The sequence below is a fragment of the Acinonyx jubatus genome, chromosome A2 (genome assembly GCF_027475565.1).
Source record: "Acinonyx jubatus isolate Ajub_Pintada_27869175 chromosome A2, VMU_Ajub_asm_v1.0, whole genome shotgun sequence".
NCBI lineage: Eukaryota > Metazoa > Chordata > Mammalia > Carnivora > Felidae > Acinonyx > Acinonyx jubatus.
This window is the reverse complement of record NC_069383.1, coordinates 91674049-91694368: the sequence shown is the minus strand read 5'-3', so window position 1 is coordinate 91694368 and position 20320 is coordinate 91674049. Positions and strand designations below refer to the sequence as shown.

Sequence of the window (20320 nt, the reverse complement as noted above, 5' to 3'; positions counted from 1 at the left end):
TGCAGACTAAATCTGGCCTGCAGATATTTTATTTGGCTGGCTCAGTGATTTTTGTTTTGTTTTGTCTTGGTTTTGTTTGGTTTTGCTTTGTAATTGAATTTGAATGACTTTTGGCAGAAGATTCTCAAATTCCATAGACCCCACCCCTCCCTATTGCCATGAACCTTACAGACACTGGGGTTTGTGATGATTGCCCAATATAGTAAATGGTGATAGGAGGAACCCGTGTCTCATTCCGTCTCTTAATAAAAGCTTTCAATATTTCACCTCTAAATATGATAAGATTCTTTTTTTGGTTTATATTTCTATTATTTGTCGGTGGGTTTTTTTTTTATATTATCAGATAAAGAAGACCTTTCTGCTTCTTGTAGAAGTCATTATCACAAATGGGTGTTGAGTTTTACCAAGTGCTTTTCCTGCCTCTACTGAGGTGACCTATTATTTTTCTCCCCTTTTTCTGTTAATTGCTAACCTACTTTGCTTGATTATCAAATGTTAACTGAACATTATATTTTTAGAATAACTCCATCTTGGTTATGATGTAGTATCCTTATTATACAGAGCTTGATTATGTTTGCTATTATTTTGTTTAGAATTGTTACCTAACTTGAAGAGAAAGCTTAGTTTTACATTTTCCTTTTTAGAAAAACAAAGATCTTTGGTTACAGAGGCCAAGGAAATGCTCACTCATTACAGAAGTTGGGAAGGGTTCCTCTTCTCTATTGTCAGGAAGAGCTTGAGCCTGGGTGGTTAAGGTTGGTTAAGCATCTGACTCTTGGTTTTGGCTCAGGTCATGGTCTCATGGTTCCTGTAATCAAGCCCCATGTCGGGCTCTCTGCCGACAGCGCAGAGCCTGCTTGGGATTCTCTCTCTGCCCCTCCTGTTCTCTCTCTCTCTCTCAAAATAAACAAACTTAAAAAAATTAACTGATTTACATGAAATCTCAAATTAATTGCCTAGGGTTCTAAATAATAGCCTCTTCTTACCTTCTTAATGCCTGCATGATTTCTAATGATGACTCCTTTTTCATTTCTGATATTGGTCTTTTGAGCCTTTTCTCTATTTTTCATCCGTCCTGCTAAGAGTTGATTGATTTTATTAATCTTTTCTCAAAATTAACGTTTGGCTTTATTTTCTCTATTTGTTTGCTTTTTAATTTAGTTACTTTTAATTTAGTTACTTTTAATTTATAATGACTCAGATATGACTGCACCATAACATATAATTAGGCATCCAGATGTGCAACTATGTGCAGAATCATCATGAACGTGACACATACAGACTCTGACCACCCAGGTATGTTGTGTAGGGTGGCCTCAAAATCACGCACAGCCTTGCTGTTAGTGATGTGGTCTTCTGAGATGGGGAACGGTTTGTGGAATCATTCCCGTGAAACCAAATGCAGTCTTCTCTCCAGTTACAGTTATTACCAAAGATTCTATGTATATTAAAATGGTACAGAACTACTTTGTGTTAATATAAAGGAAGGTAGGCTCTAGGTAGATTTTTCATCGATGTAAATTTCTAGTGAGACAAGGTGAAGGTTGGGCAGGATGTGGTACAATTATTTGATTGCAGGACACCTTGTATCCCTAACCCATCTCACTGAATGTCCACAGCATTTCCCAATCAGTGTGACAAAAGAGAAATACAAGCCTCCTAAAATTTCCAAAATGTCCTCGGGTGGCTCTACCATCCCACTGAGGTATAACTGTTATGGGGGAAGATTATGGCAGATTATCCTCACTATTTTATCATCAAAAATGGATCTGTCTTTAACTTCCCCATATCCACTAAAATTGAGGGTTGACTACTGGGCTCCATTTTTCTCTTCTGCTTGGACGAGCTGTGGCTCCCCAGGGCCTGCCCTAACTGAGACTTCCTCTGGACTGTCTCCAGTCCACTCCTACTACATAATAGTGCTCACTGACCACCGCTACAGCAATGCTAGTGCAAGATCTGTTCCCAGCCTGTGTGGCAGCCTGGATCATGGTCTCTATAAAGCCTCGTGTGTATCCTTCCACCCCCTTCTTCACTTGGGTCATTCTAGACTGACCTGCAGTGCAGCCTGAGCCCTGCATTTCAACAGGTGGTTACCTTGGTGTAAAGCTCCCTCCCTGGAGGTCCCAGGGGATTTTCCAGATCTCTAACTGGCACCAGGGCTGAATGGAGGCACAGTAAGTAAGTCCTGATTGGGTTTGGCACACCAAGTTCATTACATATTTTAGGGGCTCCGCCTAGATTATTTGTCAGTTTCAAAACCCTTCACACATGCTTTTACCTAGTTCTACTTCTGCCTCTTTGGGTCATTAACTACCTTTCTTGAGCCACCATGATGTTGTGGGTCAATGACAAAACCTTCATTCTCTGTGCTGGTAGCAAGTTCTAGGATGATGTTAACCCATCAAGTTACAGGGGCTGCAGCTTCCAGTCCCATAGTTAAGTGGGATTTCTCCCACTGCGGGTCCCTTGCCACCGATGGAGTCAACATGTGCTTGATCCCAAGGCCCGTAGTTCAGGCACCTGCAGCACTGCCTGCACTGTGACAACACCCCCCTTTCAAGCACACCTACCCAGGTGACACACTGAATGTCTTCTAACCTTTTCTTTGACACAAGTCGCTGCTTTTCTACCATGCTAGAAGTGAGGCCAGCAGCAGGAGCAGATATGACCAGTGTCTCTCTGCTGCAAGGGCTACTCAACGACTGACGTGACTTGTTGAGACTCCTCCTTCTGTTGAAACTCCTACCAGCGGTGCTTCTGGAGACCCAGAGACTCCCGTAGCTAAGCAGCCCATGTCCCCAGCTGCTCACCGGTGCACTACTCAGTCAGGACTGAAAAGGACTTTGGCCTTTGCAGGAGGAATGATGTTTTGTTTTGTTTTGGTTTGGTTTGGTTTGGTTTGGTTTAGTTATGCATCTCTATTTCCTCCTATGACCCACCAGTAATTGTCAGAGGGACGTATGTGATCAGTGTTAACACAACTGACAAATGGTTAGCAAATGGTTGGTCAGACTTTCCCTGAGCATTCATGTGGTATATAACAAGGTAGGGCAGACCTGGGAAAAGCATTTTTCCAAAAAGGATCATTTTTATCTCGGCAGCTGTTCCGACACCAGGTCTGGATTGCACTGACATTGGCATCGACCTTGTTCATGTGTGTTTCTGCATTTCTGTACTGTCCTGATATTCTGGTTTCCTTGTCTACTCCGGGGTTCTTCCTTTACCTCCTCACCTGCTGGGGTTGGCACTATTTTCTTCTGCCAAATGCAGATGAATCAAAACCATGAGCAGAGAGGCTCATGTGAGCAGCCTGTTGAGAATTTGGCCTCATTCTGATTTTGGCCACAAGCTGACTCCTTATACATGTGGATTGCTCCTGAATTAGGTGCCCGAGGTAGGTAGTGCAATGTATTATAACATGAGAACGTGTATAGAATAGATTCTGGGGACCATCAGTGTATATGAGCTACTTAGACATCCACTAAGATTTTTCTTTGTAAATATTTTCTTTATAGTTAGTCACTAAAAATTACAGAGCTTCAGTCACCCAAAATGTATTTCTTGTGCATACTCGCTGAAACCAGAAATGTAACCTGATTCTGAAATTGAAACAAGACATCGTATTCTGGTTTTCTTCATGGGAAATGACTGACTTTGGTAGAGTAGTAATAGAAAGTTAGAAGCTTATGAATAAGAACCAAAGATGTATAATGCCAAAGCACCCATTGCAAGGTCTGATGAATTGCATTTAATAGATACAATTTAAAATGGCTAAGGGTTCGTCAGCTTCGTGAAAAACTAAGCTATATCTGAGTTGGACTTTTGGCTGCTGAAAAACTTGCTAAAATATCTGGTCAGATGGACTCACTCTTAAACCCAGAGATGGTTTCAGATGCTCCTGTGAAGCCACAGTGAAGACAGCAGGCATCTCCTCTCAGTGTCCTTGTCTATTCCCTAGCTTCGTCACCAATGGCCACACCATGTATTTGGAGAAATATTTTCTCACTTAATAGGAAACCTGCTCAAGAGGGATTATGGACAAAAGATAATACCTATTTCCCTCAACCTTCTGTGGGCTTTTCCATTAATTTGCTATGTTGCCAACATAGAAAAGTCGGTTATGGAAATAAGAAAGTCTGCCATGGGAAGTGAATAAAGGACTACTTCTCACAAGGAGCACGAGCTGGGATATTAGGAAGTCAAATTTATATCATGCTAAGATATCACTTTTGGGAATTTTCACACATCATATTTCCTTCGTATAAAGATATATATTCAAGCACATTTGTAAAAGAAAAAAAACAACAAAAACAAATATGCAACAGAAAACAATACCATATTATCACACTTCTTAGTGTAGATCTTTACCAAGTGTCACAGAAAATATTCATAAAAGAATATCAACTGCAAAAAAATAAGTTATGGAATATATATTTATTTATATGTTCATACAAAAATCTAGATAGAGATACATCAATATGCAATAATGGGATTATCTCTGAATGGTAGGGCTTTAGGCAATTTTGTTTTTCTTTACAACTTCTAATTCTTCTACAATGGACTTGGATTGATTATATAATAAATATGCTGAAAACACAAGAAAGTATATTTCCCAATGTCCCAGCTTCTAGTCAGTGAAATGACTAGTAAGAACGAGAGTAGGTCCACAGTGTTGTGTAGTGACTTCACAGTCTTTTACTAGTTCCTGAGCTACCAGCTCTCTTGCTTCCTACCTCTTCTGTCCTACCTTAAACGCCTGACGTGTTGATGGAAAACTCTTGTTGGCCTTAGCTTTTACCATGTGTGAAATGGGCTCATTTTATCATGTATTTCAAGTGAAATTTACAATATAGATATGGCTGGTTAGAAGCATGCCATCAGTCTATGTACCTTAAGATTACATCAAAATGGCTTATACATTTTTATCATTCACTGCTGTTTTAATTGTAAAAGACAAGGCACCCAGAAGACAGACCGTGTTATAGCTCAAACTATAAATGGCCAAAGCGTGGCACATTCAGTATTCTGTGTTTATTAGGACTACGTTTTCTCAAACAGCATGTCTATTACACTTATTTTTGCATCTCTGTTAGTATTAGTTAAATTATCAGTGTATTAGAGTCTTCCTAATAACCAGTACTTGAGGCTTCCTGACACATTGTTATACAGCCTTCAGCTTTTAATAAAAATTGTTTCACCATAAAAGGAAAATGAATCTGTAATAATTATTGGCTTGTTTCAGGTTTGTCTTCAAGAGAGATTGAGCTGGTAGGCTAGGGGAATGTCCAGGAGTGGTGTTTACATAAGAAGAAAGATGTCTAATACTGACTCAAACATGCTTTTATTCAAAGGCAAGTGGCAGAAATTGCTGCTCATAAGAAAGCAAATGTTAAAATGGCAGTTCTTCCACTTCTGCATACCTAAGGTTAGCTGCCTTAGGTATTACCTGTTGTTGTTGTTGTCTTAAGATTTCATTTTATTTTTGAGAGAGAGAGAGACCAAGCGAGCAAGCCCGAGTCAGGGAGGGCCAGAGGAAGAGGGAGAGAGAAAGAAGCTCAAGCAGGCTCCTCGCTGAGCGTGGAGCCCAATGTAGGGCTCGATCTCACAACAATGAGATCATGACCTGAGCCAAAATCAAGAGTCAGATGCTTAACCAACTGAGCCACCCAGGCGCCCCACCTTAGGTATTATCTTTACACCTCACTACAATCCTGTTCTGTAAGTGAGGTAACTAAACCATAGACATGGCCTAACCCAACAAGCTGAGAAATGGCAGTTAGATTTTACACAATTTCAGTTTGATTTCAAAGTCCTGTCTTTCCTGAAGCTATAGGACCCCAATAATTCTACCATGCCTTTATAGGAATTCTTATGCTTTTTACAGTGCCACCACATAATAAATACTGCAGGTTTCTTTTGATCCCTACAACAATCAAAAGAAGTGTTTCTCGTCATATACACAGATATGGCTAAGTTTTTGCAATGGAAAAAAATCCAAAAGACATGGAGTTTTTGTTACTATAAATGTAAATCCTATTCATTCTTTCCTGAAAGGTGTTGTGTGATACAAGACATTGAAACTTGCTTATTGAGAATAGAAAAGTCTTGGTCTCAGTTTTGATCCAGTTCCAAACCAAAGGAATCTTGTGCTGGGGCTTAAAACAGAGAGCTGAAATGATACACGTCCCTTGCTAGACTGGGAACCGCAATCCCTTAATTCAGATGACCTCAAGGCTTGACCAGAGAGTACTCAGCTGCTTCTTCCGGTTACCTTTTCATGCTGGCTTGTCCTTAATATAGCTAATGCTCCCCAGATGTATCAGCTGCTAGCTGTCTTTAACTCTCACTGGGCTCACATGCAGCACTGCCTGCTTTGCACCAAAAGGGAGGGAGAAGAAATCTCTCCTAATGCAGAAAATTTCAAGTCTCTCAAGTGCCATCAGAGCAAAGCAATGCCATTCAGGCAAAGCGACCAAATGCACATTTTTATTTTAAACATCTCATTTTTTAAAAAATAAAATAGAATACTGTAATAAACTTCCCCTGTGCCATTACCCAGCTTCAACAAAATGATTTCATGTTGTAACATGAACCTCTTACCATGTACACCTTCCAAGATGATTTTGTAGCAAATTTCAGACATTTCATTTTGTCAACAAACATTTCAGTGTGTAACTCTAAAAGAAGAAGACTCTTCTTTCTACATAACCACAATACCATGATGGTAGCTTTAAAAATAAAATAATTCTGAATGCCATCAAATATTTGGTCAGTGTCTACATTTCCAACTATATCTTTAATGTCACAAAGTTTTCTGGTTTGAATCAGGATCCAAACAAGGCCTACATGCCATTATTGGTTAATATATTCCTTTCTCACCTATGGGGGGTTCCCCTTCCATCTATTTTTCCTCTCTTCAGTTTATTTGAAGAAATTCGATTGTGTGTCCTGTAGAATTCTTTGTCCTGATTACATCTCCATAGCAGGGTTTAGCATATTCCTTTTTCCTCTGACTTGTCTGTGACTTAATAAATGGATCAGGAAGACTAACCAGATTCAGGTTTGATTTTTTGGAAAGATTCCTTCCTCTCTCAGCAGACACCTAATATCCGGTTTTCTTTCTGTTTTTGGTATTAGTAATAATTGATACTTAATGCCTACATCCACGAACTCATTTTGTGTTACAAATGGATGATATTCCAATTCTGTCATTTCTTTCTCACTTGTTTGCTGACCTACCATAATTTACTCAGTGGTTCTTTCCTTATACATTTTCAAAGTAATGAGTTGGTTCGTTAGAGTCTTCTGATGGCTGACCAATTATTGTTTTAAGTATCATTATGAACTCATGGATTTAAACTGATGAATTTAAATATGTTTTTGTTTTTGTTTTTTTTTAGAGATAGTATGAGTGGGGATGGGGCAGACAGAGGGGAAAAGAAAAAACCCAGGCTTCACACTCAGCGCAGAGCCCAATGCAGGGCTCAATCCTACCACCCTGGGATCATGACCTGAGCCAAAATCAAAAGTCAGGGCTCAACTGGCTGAGCCACCCAGGAGCCCCTGGTGAATTTCAATCTTTTGAAGGTTTTTTTTTTTCCTCATTGATCTTCATATTGCTTCATCTTTGACAGTCTCTGAGAGCTGATTTTCAAGTTTTTGACACACACTTAATAATCTTTGATAGCTTCCTCATTATCTGATGTGACAAGAGTTTCCAAGACAAGCTTGTATATTTCCTGTCCTGGATCTGAATCTAGAATTAGCCGTCTCTCCAAAGATCTCTTGTTCCTTTCAGAAGGAAATTGGATTTCAACACCACATCCTGGGGAGCAAGAGTGCTTCTGGGACATTTTGCTACCGGGTGCATCAGTGTTTCTTAGACTTTTCAGTTGAAAAAACTACAAATAGTTTCTTTCAAGCAGAAAATGTCAGTTTATACTGAGACTTCAAATTCAGGACTAAAAGCTCTTATTAATCTCTTCCTTCTGACATCAGTTTTTCCTTTCTCCCTTGTCAAGAATCTTGCTTGTCAAGGACACTGGATAATAGGATTATAATATCGCAGAATTATACTTTATGCATACAACATTTTTGAGTTACAAAACCATTGCTATCACCTATACTATGATTACTGAAAACTACCATTTTTTTTCTAGCTTTTTTTTTTTTGTCCTTAAGGCATATATTAGGGATGTACAATCAAAAACTGTTTTTTAAAAAATATTTTGGAGCACCTGGGTAGCTTAGTCGGTTGAGCATCTGACTCTTGATTTCAGGTTCAGGTCATGACCCTAGGGTCATAGGATCGAGCCCTGCTTTGGGCTCCATGCTGAGCAAGCCTGCTTAGGATTCTCTCTCTCTCTCCCTCTGTCTTTCTCCCCTGCTCTGTCTCTAAAAAAATAAATACAAACAAAAAGATATTTGGATTCATTTCTGAGGGGTTATGCCAGCACTAGTTACCGGTTTTGATTCACTTCTCTCATTTTAATTCAATTTTTAGGGACTTAATTTTTTATTATATAAAATTCTTACACAGATTCAAAGTCAATTCCATAGAACAAGGTATATTGAAAGAAGTCTACCTTCTATCCCTGTTCCTTCATCCTATTCACTCTGTACCCTTAGGGGAGATGTCAGCATTAGGATTGGTACCTATAATTATTACATATTGTATTTCTTCCCTTATTACCATTATTTACTCACTGTTCTATAATTAACTATATGCTAATGCTCACCAAATGCCCTTAAATTGATGTCTATCCAGTCATTTTAATTGTCTGAAGGTTATTCTTGAATGGATATGTCAGGAATAACTCATGGGATGTTGAAAAGAGTTTGGCTTTATACTTGAAAAGCAACTTATCTGAGTAGAAAACAGTTGGTCCAGATTTTATTTTTGCTTTATCCTAGAAGGCATAAAATGTTGCTATTGAAAATTCCTCACAATTTTATTTTCTATCAGTTATAAGTGACTTAGATTTCAAGATGTTTCCCAGATGTCAAGCGAATTTACTCAATTTCATTAACAACCAGTAATTTCCTTACTTTCCTGTGTTCTCATTTTATTTTCCCAGGTACACAGTGTGTCCTTTCAACATGTACTGTCTTATGCATATATATTCTTAATTTTAGGAAAGTTTTTTTTATTATAGATTTTTAAAATATCTCATTTTATTGTTTTGGTTTTCTTCTTTGGGGACCTTATTATACACATGTTGTTTCTTCTTTTCCTATCTTTCATAAGGCTGAATGTATCAGAGATTTCCAGAGGGCTGATACCTGAACTGTACCTATTAAAAGCCCAGCTTTAAATGAGCAGTAAAATGTTAAGGAATATAAGCCTAAGGTCTATAAAGTCTAAGGATAGAATTGCCTAACTACCAGGTGAATTGAATGCATATTCTCCTATGGTTCAGACGACCAACAGGCTATATGTTTCCTAGTAATCTTATGTCCTCTTATTTTCTTAAGTGCCTAAAATAAGAAATTACATGAAATTTACTATTGCAAGTGAGATTATGCACAGTTTCCAAAGTAAAGTTTACAAAAACAGTTCCAGGGGAAATTATTTATAATTCATTGCTAGGCAAAACTTTGTTTTCCCTGTTTCTTTTTTTCTAATGAGGTCATCATAACCAGGCTTTCTATTTCCCCCTGCTAGGAATCTGAGCCAAATTGTGGCTCAGTCTGGTAACAATAAACATAATTATGACAGGATCCTTATTGCATGCAGGTATTCTTTAACTTGACCCCAAGTTAAAGGTTTTTAAAATTTTGTGTGAAAGGACAAGTTTACAGAGAAACCATATACAAAATTTAGTTAGAATATACATTTTTTTTTCTGGGAAAATCCAGACATTTCATCAGATTTTTATTCTAAAAGAGATCTGTGATGCAGAAAGAATGTGAAAACTACTGTTCCTTTATTAATTATTTCATTAATAAAACAGAAGCTTCTATTTTAGTTTAATTTTAAATTCTCAGTGATTTACCTCAAAATGAGTTATTTACTTTTGGAATCACACTAAGGTTATTTATTTATTTATTTATTTTCAACGTTTATTTATTTATTTTTTATTAATGTTTATTTATTTTTGAGACAGAGAGAGACAGAGCATGAACGGGGGAGGGTCAGAGAGAGGGAGACACAGAATCTGAAACAGGCTCCAGGCTCTGAGCTTTCAGCACAGAGCGCTATGCGGAGCTCGAACTCACGGACCACGAGATCATGACCTGAGCCGAAGTTAGCCACCTAACCGACTGAGCCACCCAGGCGCCCCAATGTTTATTTATTTTTGAGAGACAGTGCGAGTGGGGAAGGGACAGAGAGAGAGGGAGACACAGAACCTAAACCAGGCTCCAGGTTCTGAGTTGTTGGCGCAGAGCCTGACATGGGGCTCAAACTCAGGAATGGCGAGATCATGACCTAAGTCAAAGTCAGATGCTTAACCAACTGAACCACGCAGGTGCCCCAGCACACTAAGCTTTTTTTTTTTTTTTTTTTGTCTTGACAAAATATAATGAATAACAAACTGATGAATTTAACTTCAGACCTCAATCACTGAAAATGAAGTCATTCCATTTATAAGTCTAGATTATGTAATATGGGGGGGGGGTGTAGCTAAGCTCTTTTTCTACAAATATTAAGAGCCTGCTAAAAATAAAACTGGGTTCCCTAACTTTAGAAAGAATGCTAGCATCCTATATGATCATTGTAAATAGTGTCCTCCTTAAAATACAAACTAATGAGGCAATTATTTCTATATAAGCTAGTTTCATTATATTTACTTTTTCTCTTCTTCTATAATGCATTGTGTTTTCTTGCACATGTCTTGTAAATGTCTCGAGGTCTTTTGGTGAACATTTATAAAATTGGTCATATTATTTCATCATTGCCATATATCAGACCCCTCTGGAGAAATGCTTCCATCCACTTAATGAAGAACCAAGGTCTGCAAATAGTTCTCTTGCTCAATGCATAAAGACAGAAGATATTGTAAGATAGAGTGTGTTATAGAATTAAAACAAATACTAAATTTACATTAATCTGATATCTGAGTAGAGCGAAGAGGTAGAACAAGGCACGCAGTGCTTGTTAAATCAAAGTTGACCAAACTTGGGAGGAAAAAAATTAAGCTTATGCTTAGGAATCCAAAATATCTCAATTAGATGTGCAATTGAATAGAATCACTTACCTAGAATGCATTCATTTTGTATTTTGTCAACGATTTCCTTTTAACTGTTTGTGTTCATTCTTTAAGCCTTTTTCTAGCATACAGTAAGTTTGTAATTCTGTGAACAGATTGGCATTTCAATAAAAAGAGTTTTGTTGACTTGAGAAATAAAATTAACTTCTGGTTTTGGACCTATTGGAAATACAGTTGCCATTTCCATTCTTGCAAGGATCTGCAAAATTAGCTTTGAATAATTTCTTCCTGTTTTGCTATTCCTCGTGTAATTAAACACTCTAAAATTCAGAGAATTTAGATTTGACTTGACATTTCAAACTGTTTAGAATGTGGCTGATGATTAAATGGTGAATAATGGTAATATACATAATTTTGCATGACATGAATAAAAACAGCTAGGTGAAATTTCACAAATCATTTGCCCTTTAAGCAAATGGTTACACATTTTTGGTCTGTTGATTTATGCAGTCAACTAGAATTAGTAATTAACTTGCAATCTGATGGACTTGAAGTCGGAGAAAAAGATTTGAGGTTGGAATTTGTTTCTATGAATGTTTTTGTAAATGTGGAGTCAGCTTAAATGCCCGAAGTGGATTCTGACACTGACACTTTTCTTCCTCTCTGCTGATTTGATTCATAGGGCCAGTACTTAAGTGGCTGAATAGTGAGGTTACAAGCAGTCATTATTAAGGTAAGCAAAGCCTCACTCTTGCTTGTGGTCGGACATCTGATTTTAATTGTGGGAGAGGTAGATAAACATTGATGCTATGGTAGGATAGAAGCTGGTATGCCATTTCTAAGCTCATTGGAAGCTTATAGCTTGCCAGTTTACACAGACATACGCACAAGAGGGTGGAAATAGAGCCTAGTTTCTGTATTCTTTGTTTCTGTATTCTACTGATAATTTTCTAGAGAGATAAATACAGCCTCAGATGTAACCCTAGATTTAAAAAGCAAAAATACAAAAAATGAAAATGGACTACCGTTCAGTTCACATGCCCTCACACCCACCCTCCAATCCCAACCTCTGGGTCTCACTGGGGCCACATTACTCAGTTATTTATTCCTAAATCACACAATCCCTTTCTCTACCACTTATTTTCCCTAACTGCACTCCAACCCCTGCCAAAAACAAAAGACTAAAAAATAACATCAAAGAAGACCCCACAAAGGTTTTGTTTAACTTCCTTTTCACCCCACCTTCCACCAAATGAATTCCTTAAAAGTCACATCGTGATTAATCATGCTGGTTTTCAGTACAGTTTTCTACTAATGTAACACAAATCAGAATCATAAAGATGGAGGACTGAACATCATTCACAATCCTTGTTTCTTCTTCATTTTATGCTAGAGTCCTAAAACACAAAAACTGATTTTTGCCAATGTGTCCTCACTACATACTTAACACTTCAGAGAGAAAATTTACCTTAATAAACTTAACTCATTATATACAAGTCTCAGCTTACGATTGATGTTACTTTTCAATAATTTTTTTCCCTCAACTTCCATCAAACTGAGTTTAAACTTACATGCTTACTAAATAGGGTGTGGATGACTTTTTATCTCTATTTTCTATTTATTTGCATTTTCTGTATTCCCACTACCCAAAGATAAACCTGCAAAAAGCTTCAAAAGGTTATATTGATCACCTCCTTAAACTGAGGAAATAACCAGGAAATACATTCTGTGCCTCACTGACTTTGAACAGCCACCTGCATAACCAACCATCACTGAATAAAGACTTAGGATCCTTGCAGACAATAGGTCACATGTGGTTACAGGCAGCATTTTCAAGATCAAACCAGCTCTGAATTGCCATGGGCAAGCTATTTAAAATAAATCCATTGGGGAGATTTCACCTGCTGAATAGGACTGTTCATGTAGTTCTTTGTAAAAGTTATCAATGGGAAGTAACTAAACTTCTATTACAATAGCTAAAATTAAAAACGACAACAACCTTTGCCAACATAATGCATGCTTATTCTCATCTTCGCATCTGTTTCTTGAGGGAATAGAAGGGAAATTTTATGTAAAATTTATGTATGTAAATTATAGCTCAAAAAAAAAAATAAAAGCATAATGTCTGCCATATAGTAACGGCTCCATGAAATGCTATTTTTGATAGCTCTCAAAAGCCAGAACTGTTACTCCTATGCAAAAATGACAGTGAATATGATTTACTTTGCGAGCTTTAGTGAAATAGATGTTTAAGAATTTCATTACTACATTTGAAGTAACTTTAATTCTTTGACCAAAATAAGGAACTTAAGGATTTCCAATAAGGATTCGGTACATTGGTGAATTTAATGAAGCTTTAATAGTTTAAAATAAATGATTTAAATAAAAATTAATTCAAAAATATTTAAGAACTATTTTTCCCCATGAATTAGTTAGAAAATTGTTCAATTATCCAGAATCTCTAACTCGCATGTTTTCTTCTTTTCAAATTGCCAAAGTAATACTTTTGGGTTGTAATAAGTAAAACAACATAATGCAGTTCAAAAGTGGGCAAAGGTAACACTCACCTGCCCCAGCAGCCCAAATTCTTAATTAACCCACCCCATCCCAAGGTCATCCCCTGGAGATCTGATTCCGTATCTTTCCAAACCCTTATTCTTGCTCAGGCAAACACATAGCCATAGATATATCTGTATAGAGATGCTATTTATTTCCTTTATCCTGAAATAGAATCAGAAAGTACCCATTACTTAATTGTTACTTTTTTCTGTTTAATACGTTATGGACATCTTCATAAGAGATCCATCTTGCTCTTCTAATTTCTGTAAGCATGCATATACACCTATAATTTCACACACATCATATCGTATTATGGTTCTTCATTAGTAGTCTCTTCCCGACTTTAATTTTCTGCTTACCTTACTTCCCCACCTTCTCTATCCTTTGCTCTCACTGTCCCTTTCACTCCTCACATTTTGTATCCTTTTGTAATTTAATGTACGTATGCATTCCATACACTTTTTTGTCGTTGTTTACAAAAGTGGAATATTAAATACTCTTCCATGCATGTCATTTTCCTCCTTCAACACATTTTGGAATACCCCCAAGTCGCCCATCAGTTCACAGAACTTAATTATTCTTTAATAATAATTGCTAATGTTTTATAATAGTCCATGCATAATTTATTTAAGTGTTTTCCATGTGTTGGCATTCATCTGGCTTGCATTTTATTTTGTGCCACCTTAACCAGTGCTGCAATAATTTGTTTTTTTGTATTTTCCGTTATATATTCTGATACTCATACCCATGGAATTGATTCCCAAAAATTAGACTATGGGGCTGAAGTGTATGCAAAGGTTTAATTTTAATAGATATTTTCAGTTGTTTTCCCAAAAGATGGTAACCATTTATATTGCCACCATATCTGTGTCATCAATAGATATTATTACTCATTTTCTATTTTTATAGTTATATAAGAGTTGTTGAGAACTGTTATGGGACAATTTCTGATTCTTTGATAACTCCGAGTAGCCTTAAACCAGAGAGGAGAGAGTGAACTATGACTGCCTTACTCCATCCTCAGGGTGACCTGTTACAATGAAAACATCATGAACTGAATTTTCCACATGCGCACTGATTAGCAGTCACCAGAACAGTGCAGCTGTTCCTGTAGACAATCTAAAATTTCTACTCTCTGTCCTTACCACACTCTGAGAGCACCTTTCTTTAAAGGTCTATCGCAAGGGAAATGTGAGAAAAATTTCAGCAACAAGATCGCTTCTTCGTCAATCAGCAATGACAAAATCCTCCCTTAAGTGGTTGTGATGTTAGGGTGGGGCTGTGGTGGCAGAAGGAGTTACTACGGTCCTAAGGCTTTGTTTGCTGCAGAAGTGTTAGTATGTTGGGCTCACCCGATTCTCATACCCTATTTGTGACAGGGTAGAGGGGCCCACACTAATTTCCTTGGTGATCTCACATCTTGATCACCTGTCGTTTCACCAGTGAAAACTCCTTTCTAATCAGCAAATGCAATAGTCGAGATTTAGACTGCACTTTTTAAATGTTTATTTTTGAGAGAGAGAGCATGAGTGCGCATAAGCGTGTGAGCAGTGGGGGGTAGGGGGCAGAGAGAGAAGGAGGCAGGATTTGAAGCAGCCTGTGTGCTGACAGCCGAGAGTCCAATGCGGGGCTCGAACTCACCAACCGTGAGATCATGACCTGAGCCAAAATAGAAGCTTAACTGACTTCAATTGAAAGTATTCTGTGTATTGTTTTCTGGAGAGTGGATACCTGATAGGGTCTCTCAAAAGCTAACCAACCCACCCTGAAGTGTGAAGTCAGGGTTAGGAAACTGCAAATGTTAACCAACTTTTCCAGGTTGTAGATTGCAGATGGCTTATACACATACATTATATTATCCAAAATGGAATATTTTAAAATAGATATGGTACAGCAGGTGAAAGCCAGCTTGGCGTGGCTGCTTTTCCAATAGCAAGTGACAAGAAAAAGGAAAACTAATTTCTCTATTTTACTGAATATGCTCCAAAAATTTTAAGGCATCGGTAGTGGGACCTCCAGTAGCCAAGACCAGAGGAGGACAGGAGGAAGAAAAAGACAGCAGTCAGAATATGGCAGCTGAGTGGATATGTTCGTAAGCTCATGGGTATGGTGTTAATGCTTAGAGAAAGAGGCCTTATGGAAATTGTTTGCAGGTGGGGAGCAAATGTGGACAAACTGGGCCTGCTTCATAACGTTTGACATATGTGTCTTCACAACTCTTCCTAATGGTCAAAGCAGCTCATTTAGGGTTCAAAATGCCCAAGGCTGCACTGTAAGTGGTAACAAACAGATTGGAACAAATCCTTTTTGCACAGAACACAGTCATATTTCAAGGGAAATCCTAAAAACATAGTAACAAAGCTACAAACTGTTCCAGCATTTTCCAAGGTATGGGGAAATGTTTCAAAGACACATGGTTATAATTATTGAACTTAAGTTGTAGGTCTAATATGATAAGCATTGAGGGTATGAAGGGACGAAATGCTTTCCCAGCGATAACAGAGTAACTTTGAGTAATAGCCATTTGGTTGCCTTTGTTTTTGACACAGTGGTGGGAGCACGTTATGGTCACTGCTGTTTGATAAATGACCTTCCCATCATTCTCATTTTGTGGGTTTAGGCCAGACACCCATATTGTGACTTGGTTGGTGTGGAGGTTGGTGTTTCACTGTATTTTTAGAATATTTAGTCTATTTAGAAAGTTTACATAATTTTGGTTACAGTGACTAAAGTGACTAGGACTAAAATAAGATTGGCTTCTACAAAAACAAACTCTTCTAGCATTCGAAGGTGGCATTCATTGTGTGCAGAAGTGAGAGGGGTATGGTCAAATACTTCATATCTCGTTGATATTTCCTGGGTAGTTTATACCATACATGAAATCTACTGAATCAAGAATTCTTTGTGGACTGATGTTTAAACATGTATTCTAATATATATAGCATATAAACTTATAAAATGGATTTTCATAGCTATTATACACACATGCATGCACACACATATGTATGTGTATGATTTGTAAGCACAGTGAAAGAATGTTAGTTTTTAATTAATTTTAAAGACTTTAAGAATTTTAATTACATTAATTTTGATTAATTTTAATTGAAGAATGGTACTTGAGATCTAGTTGAAATGGAATCACATTTTGCTTAACAGTTAAATAATATATTACAAATATTTTTAAGGTGATATTTTAATGATGATTGAAATAACTGGAAAATTATAAAGAAATGTACATAGATGAACAAAATAAACATATATATACATACATATATGTGTATATATGTATAGGTATATCTATGTGTATATATGTAAAATATTATGTAAATATGTAATATGTATAATATTGCATATATCTTTGATAGTAATCCTTTGAAGTTGTATGACTTCATCTATATTTTTCTCATTTGTGAATTACTTTTTCATTTTGTTTATGTGCCTCTTATGGACAAGAGGTTCTTAATTTTAATATAGTCAAACTTATTAGTCTTTTCCTTATGGTTTATGCTTTTCATGTCTTATTTTGAAAACTCTTCCCTACCCTGATTCATAAAGATATTCTCCTATGTTCTCGTCTGAAAGTTTTATATCTTCGTCTTCTGCATTTAAACCATTATCCACTTGGATTTTATTTGTAGCAAAATTATACTGTCTTCTTTCCTACATTTTTATAGTAAGTATTTTTTTAAGTGTATTTATTTTGAGAGAGACAGAGAGAGAGAAGGAGCAGAGAAGGGGCAGAAACTCATGAACTACTTTTTTCTTTGTCTTTTTGTTTCTTAAATTCCACATATGAGTGAGATCAGATAGTATTTGTCTTTCCGTGACTGACTTATTTCCCTTAGCATTATATCTTTTAGATTCATTTATGTTGTTGCAAATGACAAGATTCTGACCGGTGTGAGATGATACATCATTATGGTTTTGATTTGCATTTCCCTGATGATGAGTGATGTTGAGCATCTTTTCATGTCTCTGTTGGCAATCTGTCTGTCTTCTTTGGAGAAATGTCTGTTCATGTCTTCTGCCCACTTTTTAATTGGGTAATTAATTTGCTTGGGTGTTTTGATGTTGAGTTGTATCAGTTCTCTATATATTTTGGACACTAACCCCTTATCAGATATATCATTTGCAAATATCTTCTCCCATTCAGTAGGTTATCATTTTGTTAATTGTGTCCTTTGCTGTGCAGAAGCTTTTTATTTTGATGTAGCCCCAATAGTTTTGTTTTCATTTTTGTTTTTTGCTTTTGTTTCCCTTACCTCTAGATATATGTCTAGAAAAATGTTGCTATGGTCAATGTCAGACAAATTATTGCCCGTGCTCTCTTCTAGAATTTTTATGGTGTGAGGGCTCACATTTAGGTCTTCAATCCATTTTGAGTTTATTTTGTGTATGGTATAAGAAAATGGTCCAGTTTCACTCTTTTGCATGTAGCCATCGAGTTTTCCCACACCATTTGTTGAAGAGACTGTCTTTTTCTCATTGGATATTCTTTCCTCCTTTGTTGTAGATTAATTGGTCGTATAATTGTGGGTTTATTTCTAGGGTCTCTATTCTCTCCCATTGATTTATGGGTCTATTTTTGTGCCAGTACCATACTGTTTTGATTACTACAGCTTTGTAATATATCTTGAAATCTGGGATTGTGATACCTTCAGTTTTATTCTTTTATAAAATTTCTTTGGCTATTCAGGGTCTTTGTGGTTCCATACAAATTTTAGAATTATATGTTCTAATTCTGTGAAAAAGTGTTACTGGTATTTTGGTAGGGGTTGCATTAAATGTATAGATTGCTTTGGGTAATTAGGACATTTTAACAATATTTGTTTTCCCACCTCCACAGTAAATCTTTACTTGGTCTGGACTTTCCTGGGGAATAGACTCTGAGATGGGGATTCATGTCCAGGAGTTTATGCCTTGTAGTCAATACCTGAGAAAGAGTGAGACAAGCAAGATGGGGCAAATGGAGAAGTTTTTTTGTGGTTCAGCTTGTTAGAGGATTCAGTGGATATCCTGGGGACCCTGGAGCTGGGTGTTCCCTTCAGAGATGTCCTAAATTGAGATAAAGGGGCCAGGCCTTTTATTTTTTTTAAGTTTATTTATTCATTTTGAGAGATAGAGCAGGGGAGGGGCAGAAAGATAGGGAAAGAGAGAGAATCCTAAGCAGGCTCTGCACCAGCAGCACAGAGCCTAATGCTGGGCTCAATCTCATGGACCATGAGATCACGATCTGAGCCAAAACCAAGAGTCAGATGCTTAACTGACTGAACCACCCAGGTGCCCCAAGGGGCCAGGCCTTTTAATGCCCGTAAGTATCTGAGACTGTGATCATCAAGGCCTTCTTAGGACATGGCTCCTGTACTTGTCCATTTACTGTCAAAATTAGGCAAGGGAGTCACGAAAGATGATACAGTGGTTTACGTAAGTGCAAATCTGTTCTTTCTTACCTGTATAACACAGCCCTACTTCCTCCTACATATGATTAAAGCTGATTATCTTTTTTTTCTTGTCTGCTGTTCTCTTGACACAAGAAGTCTTCAGGAATTGGGCAGTATCCATAGTTTAAAGTTGAATCGAGCTCTAGCTGTTTTTGTAGTGGAAACACTTCTCCTTTGGGAAACAGAAACTACGGGTTGCAGAGATATATCTTGGAAGATGGCATTCCATCTTTTTAAGGTATCAACTTCAAGTTCATGCTTCACCTATACCTTCAAAAGGCCATTCAGTTGCTCTACGAGGCCAGTACATTCTGGATAGTGTATTTTGTGATCGGATCCAAGGATCCCACAGACATGTCTATTGTTGTAAAGTCTTTTCTGTGACCTTGGTCCATGACAGTAGTGGATAGTATTCTCTGTTTTATGTTGGCCAGTCACTGTGAGCCTTCAGTTGTGCTGGCCAAAGTCCTGCAGATAGGAAAGGTGAACTGTACCCATAATATCAATTCTAGATGAGATAAATTGCTGCCCCAGCCAAGAGTGAAAGTGGTCCTGTGTTAGTTTTCTAGGGTCACAATAACAAATTACCACACTCTGGATGGCTTAATACAACAGAAAATTCTTCTCTCACAATTCTGCAGGCTACATACAAGTCTGTAATCAAGGTGTCAGCAGGGCCATGACCCTATCTCCTAGCTTCTTGTGGTTGTCAGCCATCCTTCATGTTCTTTTGTTTACAGCAACATAACTCTCAATCTCTGCTTCTGTCATCACATAGACATCTTACTCCCATATGTCTATGTCTTCACATGTATTCTCTCTGTGTCTGCCTCTGTGTCTCTTTGTCTCTTCTTATAAGGATACCAGTAATGCTGGGTTAAGGACGCACTCTACCCCACCTCATCTTAACTTACATCTTCATTACACCCTCAAAGACCATATTTCCAAACAAGGTCCCATATACAGATACCACGTTGGAACCTCTATATATATATTTGGGAGCCACAATTCAAGCCACAACAGGTCAGCTGTAATCAGTATGCCCCTCAAGTGGCTGCTTGTTTTCCATGGTATGTTGTCCATGAATCAGGGGGCTCAGGATAGCTTCCTGCTACTGGAAGGTGGGGCATCTGGTAGCAGCAGTAGCTTGTTCAGCCTTGATGAGTA

General features: G+C 37.4%; 1 long non-coding RNA gene across 1 annotated transcript in view; it reads left to right on the top strand.

The window, feature by feature from the left end:
- LOC113602988 (uncharacterized) overlaps positions 1–11887 on the top strand; it is a 116193-nt gene extending 104306 nt beyond the window's left edge. Inside the window, exon 5 of the long non-coding RNA XR_003424497.2 lies at positions 11836–11887. This is a non-coding gene — a long non-coding RNA (uncharacterized LOC113602988). The remainder of the gene's footprint in view (positions 1–11835) is intronic.
- The last annotated feature ends 8433 nt before the right edge of the window (positions 11888–20320 follow it).